Source organism: Marmota flaviventris, chromosome 2 (genome assembly GCF_047511675.1).
Source record: "Marmota flaviventris isolate mMarFla1 chromosome 2, mMarFla1.hap1, whole genome shotgun sequence".
In the NCBI taxonomy this organism is placed as follows: Eukaryota; Metazoa; Chordata; class Mammalia; order Rodentia; family Sciuridae; genus Marmota; species Marmota flaviventris.
The window spans coordinates 172252122-172267814 of NC_092499.1; the positions used below are offsets into that span (position 1 = coordinate 172252122).

Here is a 15693-nt window from a genome sequence, read left to right on the forward strand (position 1 = left end):
CTTTTCTAATATTTTCAGTTTATAAGTTTCTAAAAGCTCTGTTATCTCAAACTGCAAGTTTAATTTCCTTTCCAGAATGTTTTTTTCAGATTATTAAGCCTCTGGAAAATGGCAGATGAAAAGACCATTGAGCAATGGTAGGGCTTAAATAAATTAAGGCTTCTAGGCTATGTTGCTACTTCCTGTTTCCACAAGGTAATCTTTTTTCAGGTTATTAAACATCACTTGTGACCTTTAGAAAGAACTCCCTGAAGTCATTCATCAATAATAAAATTTGGTTTGACTATCACAATAGAGAATAATATAAAATGATGTCAACTTTCAATAACAAGATGTAATAATGCCTATTATCTATTTTCAAAATTACTAAATTGGTTCAAGGTAGTCCAAATTACAATTAAACATATTTTACTTGGCACCAAAAATTAAGAAAATACAAATAAGCATAATTAGGAAAGACAAATGAGAAGTTAAAATAAAGCATTTATGAAAGATTTATTATATACCATACACTGTTCTAAGGCCTGGAGAGTTCAGGATGCACACCACAAACATACAGAAATCACCCTGCCTTCATGGAGCTAACGATGCAAGAAGGGAGAAAAACAGAATAAGTAATTCACAGATAAATTCTAAAATAAGTCGCATGCAAAGTGCTCTCTGAGGCCATGACATCAACTAAATGTGGGTGAATAGCAGGTATGTCAGGGAGTAACTAGGTTATGTACAATAGGTGATACTGTTAATGAGAGTAAAATGTGCTGGATCTACTATCCATAACTAACACCATTGCAGCTAGTAAATGATACTCTTCATATCTTTCCATTAGTCATTTGAATGCAACTAATTTTGTTGAGCACTCATTTTTATATCAAATAATTGGAAGCAACACAAAGGAATGCAGAGATGATTATGGTGTGGTCACAAGGAATAGATGATCTAGTCTACAGGGGAAGCAGTCCTACAAGGACCAGCAAGACCACAACATGAAATGTACCACCTTTATAGAAGTCAGGAGGCAAGGGGAGGTTCCAATGCTGGATTCTTCTAGCATTCCTCCAGGCCTAGAAAGAGGACAGAGAACTCCTGGGAAAGGGACTAGACATAAAAGGTTAAAAAGAGGTGCAAAGGTCATGGTATATTTGGTAAGTAACCTGTAATGGGCAGAATGGCAGAGGAGGAGACAGAGAAGTCTTGGCCTCTTGGTCATCCATATAGACTGCTGAAGAAGAATTACTTGAGACAATCTTGCTGTCCTATACAAACTCTAGCTAAATGACAATACATCATTTTGTGTAGGTAGCAGAATGCTCAACTAAATTACTGTAGCCAAATAAATTAATTAGTTTTGCTATACCATAATTATGTTCTGAAGAAACCTCACATTATTAAAAAGCATATTAATAAATAGCTATTTCCATTTGAGAAAAGGAGGGTTGTGTTACAGAGAGTTAAACTAGATAATTTTTCCTGCAGGAACTTCAACAATAAAGAGTAGAATTACTGTGGAAGTCAGTATGGAGGGTCTTCAAAAGATAAGGAATGGAACTACAACAAAACCCAGCTGTACTACTCCTTGGTATTTATCCTAAAGAATTTAAGTCAGCAAATTATAGTAATGCATGCATACCTAATGGACAGAACTTCAGAACATTATGTTAAGAAAAATAAGCCAAACTCAAAGAAGTCAAGGGTCTTGTGTTTTCCCTCACATATGAAATCTAAAGAGGCAAAAAGAAAAGAAAGGTAGAGGGGGTGATCTCATAAAAATCAAAGGGGGACCAAAGGGATGGACATGGGAAGGGAAAGGGGAAATACTAAGGGATAATATTGGCCCAATTATATTGTTATATCATGTGCATGTATGAATATGTAATAACAAATCCCCCCATTATACATGGATAGCACAGAAAACCTGAGCCAAGTTCACACCCACGAATACCAAAAAAGCCCCTGCTGCCAGCTGGCCTCCCGCCAGGCACAGGGTGCGAGGTGAGCCCTGTGCCCCACGGGCAACTGCTTCCTTCCTGAAGGCCCAAGGCTCCCTCAGGTGCTGAAACCACAACCAGAATATTCCAACCCTGCTCCCAGCCCAGTCAGTTACATAACAGCCAGTTCTCAGGATAATAGCCAGTTCTCAGAATGAAAATTTACACTGTAAGGAAAATATTAATTAATTATGTTTGTTTAAGGTCTCTTACAGCAGATAAGATCATGAAAACAACAGTGTTCTGGAAAGTGAGGTCTGCTCGATAGGTGTAACAACAGCAAGACACTTCCTGTTACTTGTTTTAAATGGCATCTCACCATCTTAACTCAGGCTTTCTGAGCCCAGCCAACATGCCTATTAATACCAGAAATAACTACCACAGCAAGCACTCTCTTCTCCTTAAGGAGGAAGATAGAAAAGGAAAATACTCCCTAGTCAGACCCATATCTTTCTTATTTGTCCTGTGGGCTGCCAAACATACCCGCTCAGCCAAGACTGCAATGAGGAATTTAATAAATGGCTCTTTAAAACATCACCAGGGAACTTCAGCTGTGTGGTGGGCTTTCGATAACAGTGACTGACTCTATTGACTGGCCTTGACCTCAGTTTGCTCTTCCTGAATGTTCTCATGCAGGGTCTCATGCACAGTAGTTCTGTCACTGTGCAAAAGGTCCATTTTTGCAATTGTTCACCCAGCATCAAAGGCACGTTGCCATGATTACGCACACACTTAGTTTTCATGTGCAAGAAAGGGCAGTGGGCGGATGACACTTGTTAATCAGTGATGTTCCACAAATTATATTAACAGCAGCCCCACAAAAGCAGGTGCAAACTGCTAATTTGTTTTAAAGGAGTACATCTTCTCCTTCGGGTATGGTAAAGGGAGGGATTCGATAAAGTAATAAAAGAACATTGTTTAGCTAAGCAATCCTGTGGTTCTGAAAGGAAAGCTAAGTAAGGTCTCTAATGATTACAATGGTCAATATGTTCATATAAGCCACAGAAATCAATCCACAACTTTAAAGTATTAACCTCAACATTAAGTATTGGAAAAGGCAATCTCAATTTTAAGATATTCAAATGAAACTGACAAGAACAAACTTCAATCTACATTGCAGAAAATTGGAGATTTTGCATAAAGTTGCTCCAGGTACATTTTTTCCCGATTAAAAATGCAACCTTAATCTCCTTAATCTAAAATTAAGTTTGGGCACCCGGGGCTGGCAGGAAGCATGCTTTCTGGTCTGCTGCTCTGACTGTACAAAGGCAGCCCTGCCTCTGTGGGTGGGGCCTGAGTTACGCAGAACTACCTGGGTTCTTCTAGAAATCCTCCAGTTACAGCTGACAGGGATGAGAGTGTACATTCACATTTTGCTTCATTCTATATCTAGTAGCGCTGAGATCGTTTCCCTTTTCACTATGACATTCCAGTATACTTGTCCCCTACAAATCTGACTTTTGCTTCTTTGCGTGCACAGCTTGGCTGCATTTCCAGCCAAGTATGGCCATATAACTAAGTTCTCTCCTCTGGAATGAGATCAGAAGTGATGGGTTCCCCTTCCAAGAGTGGCCCATAAAAAATATTGTGTTCACTACTTCACACTCTTTCCGGTTTGAATGGACGGATGTGAATAATGATAACGCCTGGGGAGCCACATCGTGGAAAGAACCTGGGCCCCTGCGTGGCTGCTTGGAGGAAAACCACCTTGCTGACCCGCCAAAGAGTTTTATATGAGCAATAAATAAATTTCTATTAGGGTAAGCAAAAGAGTGTGGTATTACATCCTATTCTTAGAAAGGTTATTCAAAAGTTTAATAAAATATTAAAATATGTCACCTAAAAAAGTTTGCAATTGACAATTCAAAATCCTGTTATCAATTTCCCTATATATAAACTCTAAAAGATGAAACTATTTGGAGACAATAAAAAGATCAGTGGTTGCCAGGATTTGAGGAAAAAGAAGAAATAGGCAGAGGAGAGGGGATTTTCAGGAAAGTGGAACTACTCTGTGTGATAGAATGAACCCTCATGTAAACTATGGATTTTAGGTGATAACGACATATCAGTACAACAAATGCACCACTCTGGGAGCAGATATTGGTAACAGTGGAGGCTATGCATGTGTTCAGACAAGACCTCTATATTTTCCTCTTGATTTTGCTGTGAATTTAAAACTGCTCCAAAAAAATAGATATTTTTTAAATTCACTGAAAACAAAATAAGACTATTTATATAGCACTCTGCAAGAGCCATTAGGCCACTAGCAGGAAAGTTCATTTTTGTTTCCTTCTTGTAAACCAGGGCTACCCAGCAGAACTTTCCATGAGGGAAATGTTTTCTATCTGTTCCATCCAATGTGGTGCCACTAGATCATGTGATCATGGAGCACTTGAAATATGGCAAGTACAACTATGGAAATGAATTTTAAACTTCATTTAATTTTAATTCATTTTAATTTAAGGAGCTTTATATAACTTCTGGCTACCATATTGAATAGTGCTGTTCTAGACTGCCCCATAATCTCATGGTTATCCAACTCAGAATGGGGACTGGATGACCTAGATTCTATTTCTGATATCTGGCATATAAAATATCATCTACATTTTTAATCTCTAAAACTTAAGAAAGAGGCAATACTTGATATTTCAATGGCTTCTGTCCTAACCACCAAGTCTCAAATCCACCACGAGCTAAATGCTCCTATATGCAAATGGCTAAAAATCTTCCTGCATAAACTATTATTACCTGTTATCTCAGATAATATAAATAATTACATTACACTTATATTTTCTTTCAATATCACTGTTTAGGTTTGTGTGCATTTCAGTGTACTTTTCTTTAAATATTGTCCAAATAATTTTACTGTTTAATTATAACTGAAAGAAATGGCAGATGTGTGTGTGGGAAGACATTCCTTGGACAGAAGGCCTGTACAGGGCAAGAATCATTTTAATTCATGAGTGATGTGCCATGGAGCAGCAATACAAATACTTACAAAACAAATTTTGTGTTGATAATATATTTGGTACAGAATGTTTTTTATAGTATTTTATCAAATGACTTAATTGTAAAACAAAAATAAAAGATTCATAGTTTATTTTAATGCAGCCTGAAAAATCAAGTACCTTGTTTTATCTTAAAACTTTAGAAAGTCCCACATTTGAAATACATAGTCTTAACATTAAGGTAACTTAAAAAATTATGCCAGGAACGGTGGCGCATGCCTGTAATCCCAGTGGCTCAGGAGGCTGAGAGAGGAGGATTGTGAGTTCAAAGCCAGTCTCAGCAACATAGGGAGGCACTAAGCAACTCAATGAGATCCTGTCTTTAAATAAAATACAAAATAGGCTGGGATGTGGCTCAGTGGTTGAGTGCCCCTGAGTTCAATTCCCGGTACAAAAAAAAAAAAAAAAGATAACTTAAAAAATTAAATTACAGGTTATTCCTATGAAATTAAAATTTGTTAACATTTAAAATACAAAAGCTTTCAATACAACTTTGAAAGGTTAACAAAGTTAATAAAGTAGCAGGGCGTGGTGGCGCACACCTGTAATCCTAGTAGCTCAGGAGACTGAGGCAGGAAGATCTTGAGTTCAAAGCCAGCCTCAGCAATGGTGAGGTGCTAAGCAACTCAGTGAGATCCTGTCTCTAAATAAAATATGAAATAAGGCTGGAGATGTGGCTTAGTGGGTCAAGTGCCCCTGAATTCAATCCCTGGTACCCCCGACCCCAAAAAAGTTAAAAAAGTGGTACCCAGTATGGTTAAAAAAAAAAAAGGCAAAAAATTAACAAATAAAAAAAATTACTTTCTATAATCAGAATTACATGGGAGTGAAATGAGCTACACTGATACATCATTGTATCACATCTACATTGTCCTATAGTTCTCCAGAAGTTGCATAGCCTGCATAGCCAGTTACTACACACCATGGGTGCATGTTGAACATCATAGCAATTCTGAATTCCTCAAACCCACAGCATGGGATTCCCCTGAAAGTAGGGTGGGACTGAGCTGTTATGCTAACAACTGCTGAAGCAGCTACAGAGGCAAAGGCTAAGAGAAGCAATCTCCCTATCATGATCCATAGGCTCCAGGTAAGCAAAACCAACTTCTGAGTGTAGGCATGCTTGGAAATCTAAATGCTACATACGAAACAGTTTCTACAGGGGGAAGAAAAAAACCCCTGCATTTTAAACAACTGATTTATAAAAATAAATTTTGGAGAGACTAAATATGGTCAATTTATATACAAATGTTTATAATTTTAACTAAATATATTTACCAAGTTTCTGGTCTATTTTTTTAATTTTATTTTTTAATTTGTTCTAATTAGTTGTGCATGATAGTAGAATGCATTTTGACATGTTGGACACAAATGGAACACAACTTTTCCTTCCTCTAGCTGAACATGGTGCAGAGTCACACAGGTAGTGTAATCACACATGCTGATCTATTTTAAAATATTTAATCCAGGTTCCTTTTAATGCCATTTATCCAGTGACTGGTAATATTTCTCCCCCAGTGAGCTCTTGTTTTCATCTTGCTCAATTCCCTAAGCCACCTCCTTTTCCAGGAAGGAAATGTCTCATTTCACTTAAGCCATGGTCATGTCAAAATTCTAGTCTACTCCAAATTATGTTTGATAGTTACCATAAAAAATGGCACTTCCAATCCTTTTCACTAAAAGGTAAAAGTAGATGCTAGTACCAATAGGCTTTAGATCCCTCACATAAGCAGAATTCTGCAGATTCTATGTTGTCACTCCTTCACATGACAAATAATACTTTAGATTAAGGCAAAAAAGTAGACACATAAGCAAATAATTCACCCAGAGATCTGTACTATTTTTTTAAAACACAGCCTTTCAATTACAGTAAAAGAAATATTCATTTATTCATCCAATATTTAGCACAAATTTCTTAAGTAGCTACTTCGTGTTAGGCATTATTCCATGTGCTGGCAGTACAGCAGTGAACAAGACCAAGTTAGCAAGGTCCTAAGCAACTTAGCGAGACCCTGTCTCAAAATTTAAAAAGTATAAAGGGCTGGGGATGTGGCTAGGTAGTAAAGTGTCCCTGAGTTCAATCCCAGCTACCAAAAGATAAAAAATGGAGAGACAGACAAGTGCTTGATATCATGGAGCTTAGGTTCCTGGTGCTAAAACAGACAAAATACAAAAAAGAGAATTTTATCTCTGAAGGCAGTGATAAATGCTTTGATGAAAGATAAAGCAGAAAAAGTGGATAGGAGACAAATGAATGGGAAGGCCATGTTGGATGGGTGGGCCAGGAAGAGTTCTTGGAAGAAGTTATATTTGAGCAGATATCTGAAAGACACGAGATAACACTCCATGCTCTCGGGGAAGAACATCCTAGGATAAGGGTCCAGAGCACAAAATCCTAGAGGTGGGAATAAGCTTGTGTGTGAAAACCAGAGGAAGCCCAATGTGGCTGGGGACAAGCAGAAAGAGCAGTCATAGTCCGGGAGGGATAGCCAGATTACCTGGGGTCCTGAGGGCTGATGGAAGCACTGGATTGTGTCCTAAGTACCCTGGAAGCAGGGGAGAAAAGTGGAGGATCTGGCAGTTTTAAAGATCATGCTGGCTGCTGCTGGGAAGCAGTCAGGAGGGTAAGAATAGTACTTGAGACCAGTTAGGAGGCTTCTATGGGAGTTTGTGCTAGCTGGTGTGGCCTGGGCTTGGATGGAATAGAGGAGGTGGAGTCGTTACCTTACTCAGAACACATCTGGAGTTAGGGCCAATAGGACTTGCTTAGATTGGGTACAGGGAGTGGAGGAAAGAGGGGCCTAAAGAACTGGATGAAGCCAGGCCTGGTGGCACACACCTGTAATCCCAGCAACTGCAGGTCAGGTGGTGTAGGTGGGGCTGGCAATGAGGGTTGAGGCAGGAGGACTGAGGCCAGCCTCAGCAACTTAGTAATACCCTGGTCTCAAAATAAAAAATAAAAAGTGTTGGTAAAGCACCCCTGGGTTCATTCTCCAGTACTAAAAAACAAAAACAGAAACAAACAAGCAAAACTGGATGAAGAGAGGATAATGAAGAGAGAGGTAGAGCTGTTTGAGGGCATCAAGAGCTATGTGTGAACCTGCCAAGTCTGAGGTGCTTATTAGATCCCATCTGGGGATGCTGAGTAGTCACTGGTAGCCCATGTCTAGGGCTCTCAGGAGAGGACTTGCACCACAGAGGTGGAAAGAGAATACCAAGGGACAGAGGACAGAGGGTAGAGGGAACCAACCAAAAAATTGAACAAGAGCAGCCAGTATGGTGGGAGGAGAAGCAGGAGAAAGGGGTGCACAAGAGCCAAAGAAGGAAGGGAGTCACCAACCGCATCAAATGCCACTATTTGGTCTAACATGGTGAAGACTGAGAACTGTCCACTGGATTTTGGAAGACAAAACCCACCACAGCAACGCTGTAACAGTGGTGGAGAGGTGAGGGGGAGAAGGTTAGGGGTGGCGAAGACTAAAGCCTGACTGGAGTGGGCTGCAGAGAAACTGGGAAGGGAAGAGGTGGAAGAGTGGGTTTAGACAAATCAGGCACAACTTTCACAGCCTTTTGCTATAAAAAGGACCAAAAACGGGGCAGTTATCTGAAGAGAAATATGTGGTCAGGAAGGATTTTTTTTTTTTTAAGATGGAAACTCTTACGTCATCTTTGTATGTTGCTAAGAATGAGCAGGTCAAGAGGGAAAAAATCAATAGTGTAGGAGTGAGGAGATTATTGCAGGTGTTATGTTCATGACCAGGGGACAGGATGTAGGATTAAGTAGATCAACTGCCTTCAATAGGAGCAGACAGTGCATCCTCCTTAACAGTTGGGGGTATCTAGGGACACATGCAGGTGGTAGGGAGATGAGAAAGATTTTTTCAGTTTTCTCAGCAAAAGTAAGAAGCAAGGTTTGTGTGGTGGGAGGAGAAGCAGGAGAAAGGGGTGCACAAGAGCCAAAGAAGGAAGGGAATCGCCTTATGGGGTGATCCCTAGAAAAGGCAGAAACAGCTTCTGTAGACAGAGACAATAACAAGCCTTAGGCTGGATGCATGGGGATGCCAGAGCCCACCTGGCAGCCCAGCTCTCAGCAAGGGACCTGCCAAGCCCATTTCTAAGAAAAGAAATACCTACTTTGCAGCCAGGAGGGGGCAAAAGAAGGCAAACCTTTTGGGGAATCAGGACCAGGCAGAGAAATACTCAAAACCTTTTAACAATGCCTTAAAAATAAAATCTTTGATCCATTTGCTCTCAATTTTCCCAGTGAATTCTTCCTACTCAATGAAAAAAAATACTAATGTTTCAATAGGAAAAAATAGGCTAAGGTCAATTACAAAGAATCCACATGTTTAAAAAAAAATGTGAATGGCCAATACATTGAAAAAAAAAAAAGCTGTATTTTATCCATAGAGACAGAAAGTGGGTGGTGGCTGCCAATGACTGGGTACAGGGGAGGGGCAGGGTATTAAGTGTTTAATGGAAACAGAGTTTCAGTTTGGGAAGATGAAAAAGTTCTGAAGGTGGATAGTGGTGATGGTTATACAATATGGTTGGGTTTTTTTGTTTGTTTGTTTGTTTTTTGTGTATGTATGCTTGGGAATTTGAATCCAGGGCATCATGCATGCCAGGCAAGCACTTTTCCACTGAGTCACATCCCCAGCCCAATAATGGGTGTTCTTATTACCACTGAACTATACACTTAAAAATGAGTAATATGGTGCATTTTGTTAAATGTAGTTTAACACAATTTTCTTTAAAATTACATTTTATTGGCCAAAAAAAATGCAAATTAAAACAATAGGGTGACACTTTGCATGTAAGCTATGTCTTTGGCGAGGACACATAGTAGGCAAGGAGATCTGCGGAATGAGTTAATGTCCCCTAGGGTTGACAGGTGGGGGATGAGCCCCCTCCCAACCTGCTGGGTGCAGGTTAAGCAGATGTCATTTTCCCAGAGAGCCATGGGACTCAAATATTTTGAGTGCTTTATCTGTCAGCAATCTATTCTAAAGAAATAGTAGCCAGGCTCAGAATAACTAAATGCATATGCCTTGATCCACTGCATGCTGGAAGGCCAGAGGGTACCACCAGTGGACAACAACCGGGAGAAATGTCTGAATGATACAAAGAACAGTGGACAAGAGACCAGGACCCCACCACCCTGTCCAGCTCCAAGAAGACTGTGAGTTTCCTGGCAGAAATCTGATATCACCCTAAAATCAGAAACTAGAGGAGCTGGAAAGAGAAAGAGTGGAGAAGGAGGTCAGCAGTCCATCTGTATATTATTTAAAGGGATCAGAACATCTGAGTCAGGTGTCTCTAACACACTTTGTAACACACATCTTTTCAGACTTGCCAGCTCTAATGTGTGTATCAGCAGGACATAATGCAAGATATATGGGAGGTTGTGTTCACAGTGGCAGTATCTGAAAGCAAAAATATTAATAATAGGCAGCAAAAATGGTTAATAAACTGTAGCACATTTATGTGTTGGAATATTACTTGTCACTAAAAATTATTATATTTCAGAATCTAAATGACTTAAGAAAAGGCTTACAGTATAATGGTAAAAATTTAGACAACTAGCAAAATTTGAATCAGGTCTATGGGTTAGATAATAATTCTGTATCAATGTTGATCTTCCTGATTTTGATAATCATGCAGTAGTTAAAAAAGAAAGTAACACTGCATGGTGGCACACATCTGTAATCCCAAATTCAGGAGGCTGAAGCAGGAGAATCATAAGTTTGAGGCCAGCCTCAGGGATGTAGTGAGGCCCTAAGCAACTTAGTGAAATCCTGGGGCTGGAGGGTGTGGCTCAGTGGTAAAAAATCCCTGGGTTCAATCTCCAGCACCAAAAAAAAAAATCCCTGTTTTTAGGAATATATACAGTACAAGACTTCAAAGTACCCAAAGGAAAGGAAGTGGGGAGATCATGAATACACTTACTCCCAAATTATTTCAAGAAAAAAAAAATATATCAAGAGAATGATGAAGCAAAATGTTAACAATGGGAGAATCTGGTAGAGGTTATAATTTTTAACAAAAGCAATAACCCAACTTTGGGGGGGAAAAAAGAGCTAAGAAATGGATAGGAAACTCACAGGAAAATAAACATGTCTAACAAAATTACATGGAGTAATCATCAACTTCACTAATGAGAGAAATGCAAATTAGAACAATAATGAGTTCTTGTTTTTTTTACCCATGTCAGCAAAGATGTGGGAAAACAGGCATTCTCAGACATTTTGGTACTGCCTTTCAGACTTATCAGCAGTTCTCTAATGAATTTGGAAATGTGCATGCCCTTTGATGCATCGAGTCCACTTTTGGAAATCTGTTCCACAGACTGAAAAAGTCAGGTATAAAATCTCATGGAGAACATAATCCTTACTAGGTTAATTAAAAAGCTACAAGTAAATCACAAAAATGGTAACAATTATTATCTCCAGCCTTTAAAAAGGAGACTTTCTTCTCTTCATTCCTTAATTAAAAAAAAAAAAAAGAAGAAGAAGAAGATGCCTTAAAACAACTAGAATACAAATAAAAGCAAATTTACTTAACCTCTAAGTACCCACCACCCACCATTATTATTATTTTTGGGGGGTGAGGGACTGGGGATTGAACTCAGGAGCCTTTAACCACTGAACCACATCCTCAGCCCATTTTTATATTTTATTTAGAGACTGGGTCTCCCTGAGTTGCTTAGGGCCGGCTATGAAATTGTGATCCTCCTGCCTCAGCTTTCTGAGCTGCTGGGATTATAGGCGCCAGCCACTGTGCCCACAAGGCTCACCCAGCATCATTGACAAATATTGATGGTTACAGGGAAATAAATCAGTAGATACATTTGAAGACCATCCAATCTTTCCATCCTTTTCTTCTGAGGTTCCTTTTTGTGCATGCATTCACGCACGTTTGCGCACGTATGTGTGTGTATGTATATGTATATATATATATATATATATATGTATGTTTGTGTGTGTGTGTGTGTGGTGCTGGAGGTTGAACCCAGAGCCTTGTGCATGTGAGACAAGCACTCTACCAATTGAGCTATATCTTGAAGTTCCTTCTTTAAGCTTTTCAGTATGTCCCAATGACAGTCTTTACTCTTATAACAACTAAAGCCTTTTTAAAAGCAACATTGACCATGCATGTATAATACATCAATATATACTCTACTGCCATGTATATCTAAAAAGAACAAATTTTTAAAAAAGAAAACCAACATTGGATATAAATAAGCAATTGGTCTGCACACTGCTTATTATGCCCAGGGACTTTGGAGATTCCCTCCAACTACTTTGCAGTGTTGTTGGGTATCTCCATTTGCATGAGATAAGACTGACTGGTTTCAGGGTTCTGAGGTGGTATCAAATGTCATGTGGGAACCAGTAGCTTTCACATTCGAGTGCCCAGGTAACTGCAGTAGAATTCTTCCATGGAATACTGGTGAACTAGCAGCTGCAAAATGACCAAGCCAAATGGAAGGACTGTGCTGATCACCTTTCTGGTTCAACTACTTGGTCACTGTTGAGGAAATTAAGATCCAGGGTAACCATGTGTCTTGCCGAAGACCTAACCCCAGGTCTGATGTGGAAACGGGCACCACCAGCTGCCTGGGACTGGATTCTCTTGCTTTTCCCTTTTTGAAAAGTGAAGATGAAAAGGCACCCAGGCCACGTTTGAGAAGGTGTTCCCAGAATAGTTCCACTGAAAAAAGGCTCCCTCCTCAGATTTCCCACAGGGTGAACCTGGCCAGTGCCCCCTGCAGTGAACTAAAGCATAGAAGAGAAGGGGTTTTCCTTAGACCTGAAGCATTGTTCTTATTCAGGATGAGATTTAAAACTTTTGAAGTCTTCTTGTTGACTCATCCCTGCCCCTCAGGAGTTAGTTCTTGGACCCCCTAGAATGATAAGAAAACTATACAATTGGTTTTATTGCTGGGACTCAGAGACACATAGCCATACAGCTCTTGAGGGGGAAAAAGTAGCTACAGTAAATGTCAGTTCACCTGAGCCAACACAATAAACCAATTACCTAAGTGAAATTCTGCCTGTCCAATAGTCCATGGGGTGGCCAACCTACAAGATGGCCCTCACCTCCTGGTAGTCACACCCTGTGCATTCCACGTTGTACCTGGGCTGGTCTGTGTGACTTACAGAATATGGCAGAAGTGAAGCCTGCTCACTGTCTCCTCTCTCTGTCTCTCTCAAGACTTACTGTCAGGAACACTGACAGCCATGTATTGAGGATGCTCAGCAGTCCTGGGGAGAAGCCTCTGGAGAAAAACCAAAGACTCCAGGTAAGGGTCACCTGATGCTCTTATAAAAGCAGACCCTCCAGCGCTGGTCCAGGTTTGACCACAATCCCATGAGACAGCCTGAGTCAGAAGCATCCGGCTAAGCCACCTGGATTTCTGATCCAGAAATTTGGAGATGGTCAATGTTTGTCACTTTAAGCCTCTGGTTTTGGGGGTAATCTGTAATATCTCCCAACAGGTAATCAAACTCCCTATCCTTCCACATCTAGTATGCTATAAACGAAGTCTCTACCAAACTGTATTTACAGGTTAAAAAAGTGTTGGTCACTCGAACTCTAGATAGGGCAGAGGGGTGGGCGGAGAAGGGAGCTAATTAAACTCAAATGCTAAAAGATAATTCAAAGGACTACAAAATCACCACTGGACTATCCAATACCCAAGCAAATTATAAATATCAAAGAAGGGTTGGGAAACTCTTTCTTTTATGGGGCTTTAGGGGAACTACCTTCCCAGCAAGTTCTCCCTGAGGTAGCTAAGGATTTCAGGATCTAGGACAACACATCAGGGGTTTAGGTACATCCTGGCTGAATTTGTCTTCTCTTTTCTCTTTCTTCAAAACACTATAAATCAAAGGCCCAAGCTAAACCTATATGTCAAACCTGGTGATGAAAAGGAGACAAGACCAAAGGGAACATAAATAAAATCTTTCCCTGTGAGATAGTATGGTCAGACTCAAGTAATATTTTTTTCTTTATTTTATAAAGTTTCCCTTGTCTTTTGCAATGATTCATTTTTAAACTTTCCCAGGTGAAAATATCACTGTGGGAGAATTTTTGCTAATCTCAATATTTTGGGGGCTGGTTTGTTGATTGTTTCATCACTAGGCAGTAAACTACAAAATGGCAGAGACTGATTGCATTTAACTCACACTTCATCCCCCCCTAATAAGTGCCAGCACTGTGCTAGCTTATTAATATCTGCTGAATAAATGCACTGAATTTGCTTTCCATTTCTGAAAGCCTACCAAAGAATATCTGTTGAGTGCTTATGACTATAGCATAGTACAAATGCTGCCAGGGCCATAAAACTTGATATAGAATATTACTTCAAGTATTTAGAAAGATTCTCAAGTCCTCATTGTTTGTCCACTTGGACCCAATAGGTTTTCAGGCATGAACATAAAAATATGGCTTTTCTGGCAAGTTATGTAATAGTTAAATATTCTATACCATTCCTTTGGTACCTGAAATCAAAAGGCATTCATTGAGTACTTCCTATATTTGATGGAGGCAAAGCAATTATGAAGATGAGCATTATAGTTAATAAGCAAAGTTGGGATTGGAAATAATAGATACAGATAAGAGTATAGATGATTCTTTATATTCTTTCAGATGTTCTATATCTGTTCAGATTCTTCTATATTTAGCATGGATTGGTTTTAAAGTCAGAAGAAAATAAATGGTCCTCCAACAGGGGTGGAAGGGGGAAAACAGTATTCGGGCAAATCAATAAAAATGAGTACATGGAGAGATAATACCTGATAGTTAACCATATGATCAAAAGCATGAGCTTTGAAGTCTGCAGATCTGGGTTCAAATCTTAGCTCTGCTGCATATTAGCTGGGTCTCTGAGCGGATAACTTTGCCTTTCTTAGGCTCAGTTTCCTGATCTGTGAAATAGTGATAAAGGGTGCTCTTTAGATAGAGAATGAGGATTTGAAAAGATGAAACAATGAAGGATCTTGGCATACTGAGAAAGGTGCCTACTATATCTATATCATTATGGGTGATGGGAGTAATATTTGTTGCAGCTCTATCAGCCCTGAAACTACTTCCTAATACATAGCTATACAGCCTTCCCCTGCTCTGTTCTTCTATCACCTGTTTTGCTCTTTCTTCTCTACTTTTTTTTTACTCCACTGGCTTTGTCTCCACCAATAGAAACCAGTAATTCCCACAGTGTGCTTAGGTCTGCTGAAGGAAGGACATGGGATTTAGTCAAGGGCCGGGCTCCTGCCATCTTGCCAACCCAGTATGTGCTGTCAAGCTCTTACTCACTCTTGGCAACTCTGGGTTATCTAACCTATAAAATGGGAACTGGTCCAGGCATAGTGTGCACGCCTGTACTCCTAGTGACTCTGGAGACTAATGCAGGAGGATTGTAAGTTCTAGGTCAGCCTCAGAAATTTAGCAAAACCCTGTCTCAAAATAAAAAGTAAAAAGGACTAGGGATGTGGCTCAGAGTAAAGTGCCCCTGGGGTCAATCCTCCAGTACCCTCCCCCCCAAAATGGTGACTGGATCCTGAATTTACTTACAAGAGAAAAATATCAAGATGCTGGGTGTGGTGGTGCATGCCTATAATTCCAGCAACTTGGGAGGCTGAAGCAGGATGACTGTAAGTTTGAGACAGCCTCAGCAATTTAGCAAGATCCTG

General features: G+C 39.8%; 1 protein-coding gene and 1 long non-coding RNA gene across 7 annotated transcripts in view; one reads left to right on the top strand and one right to left on the bottom strand.

Moving 5' to 3' along the window:
• Positions 1–15693, bottom strand: part of Shld1 (shieldin complex subunit 1) — a 91275-nt gene that overhangs the window by 31395 nt on the left and 44187 nt on the right. The gene's annotated exons all lie outside the window — the stretch shown is intronic.
• LOC114108472 (uncharacterized) overlaps positions 1–15693 on the top strand; it is a 68972-nt gene that overhangs the window by 3607 nt on the left and 49672 nt on the right. The window contains exon 2 of the long non-coding RNA XR_003585483.3: positions 13214–13301. This is a non-coding gene — a long non-coding RNA (uncharacterized lncRNA). The remainder of the gene's footprint in view (positions 1–13213; positions 13302–15693) is intronic.